Source organism: Salmo salar, chromosome ssa10 (genome assembly GCF_905237065.1).
Source record: "Salmo salar chromosome ssa10, Ssal_v3.1, whole genome shotgun sequence".
NCBI classification, from domain to species: domain Eukaryota; kingdom Metazoa; phylum Chordata; class Actinopteri; order Salmoniformes; family Salmonidae; genus Salmo; species Salmo salar.
Window position 1 is genome coordinate 59,791,068 of NC_059451.1, and position 1,260 is coordinate 59,792,327.

Genomic DNA, 1,260 nt, shown 5'->3' on the forward strand with positions numbered 1-1,260 from the left:
CCGACTTGCGAACAGAGGCTCCACATTGAAGTTGGAGATCGGTGTTTCGTCCTTGTGTTCCAAGCACTTGTTCCAAGCTTCCTGACACAGGTAATCCCCCGTGAAGGTGACCTCGAAAGCATTCCGTAGAGGAAAATCTCTGTAGCAGTAGATTCGTTCTGTCGTCACTCCAAGAAATCCAAAGATGACATCTTTTGTGAAGCTCCTTCTTCCCATAGCGAACTGCATTCCGTCCATTTCCTTCCCGACAAACCGGATTGTATTCAAAAGTCGCGCCGAAGGGGCCGACGTAAAGTCTCCCGTCGCCATCACCTTCTCTTTTCTTTCGTTGATCAAACTGCGGGCGTGCCACACGCTTGGTTTGATCCAAAAGGCCGAGAAGCGATAACCCACAAATTGACCCCTGCACCCGCCAGGCCCCCGGGGGTCTCGGCAGACCTCATCGGTTTGGCAAAAGTTGGCTCCTCCCCACCCAACGCTTCCCTGGTGACAGGCAGGTGTTTTTTTTTTCAAGTCGCTAATGCGTCTTTAAGTCACTAGCTCTTTAAGCCTAGTGCGACTATTTGTTCAATGCCCGGCAAATAAGCCAGTCATCGTCGGGCTTGAACTCAATTGCCCGAGCGACTACTTTGAGTGGAAAAATACGCCGGTCGGTCAGCCGGCTTCAAGTCAAACGCCTGAGCAAAAAGCCTCGGCGTCATCTCTGTCAATTTCTCTTGAAACAAGATACCGGGCTCTGCCAGAAGCAAAGCCCTTCCAAAAATACGTTGAACTCGTAAGTGTTCCTCTCCACGGAAGTCTTTAGTAAAAGGCGAAAGGCTTGTGCGTAATGAAGAGAAACCAGAGTCGTATGGAAGTCAGAGGTCGGGGCCCGAGACACACACTGTGCACTCTAGGCCGGGTCCCCGCGGGTGGTCCCCGAACCCACTCTTCCAAGTTTTCGACTCCCTGTTCGACATTTCCGACTCCCTGTTCGAAAAATCCATTTAATATGTAGTCCCCCGTTGGGGGACGTATCAGATATTAAACTGATAAGAACAGATGATGATTCAAAGCTTTTGTTCTAACTTTTCAAGCATTTACACAGTGAACAATTCACATGTCTTTTAACCTTTTAGTTGCCCATATCCAAACAAAACTAGTAACAAAAAACAACCCATCAGTTTTTCAAAAACTCTGAAACCCTCTCTCTCTTGGAAGAGATGGGCAACCAACACCCTCCCACAACTTTTCTAGGGGGCTGCAGCAAAAAAATAAAAT

General features: G+C 48.4%; 2 non-coding genes across 2 annotated transcripts; both read right to left on the reverse strand.

Moving 5' to 3' along the window:
• Nucleotides 1-732: 732 nt before the first annotated feature.
• On the reverse strand, nucleotides 733-849 carry LOC123724784 (U5 spliceosomal RNA). Its single transcript, XR_006757261.1, has one exon. It is a non-coding gene; the product is annotated as a U5 spliceosomal RNA (small nuclear RNA).
• Nucleotides 850-860: 11 nt separating this feature from the next.
• On the reverse strand, nucleotides 861-1,059 carry LOC123724766 (U2 spliceosomal RNA). Its single transcript, XR_006757248.1, has one exon. It is a non-coding gene; the product is annotated as a U2 spliceosomal RNA (small nuclear RNA).
• Between the last annotated feature and the right edge of the window lie 201 nt (nucleotides 1,060-1,260).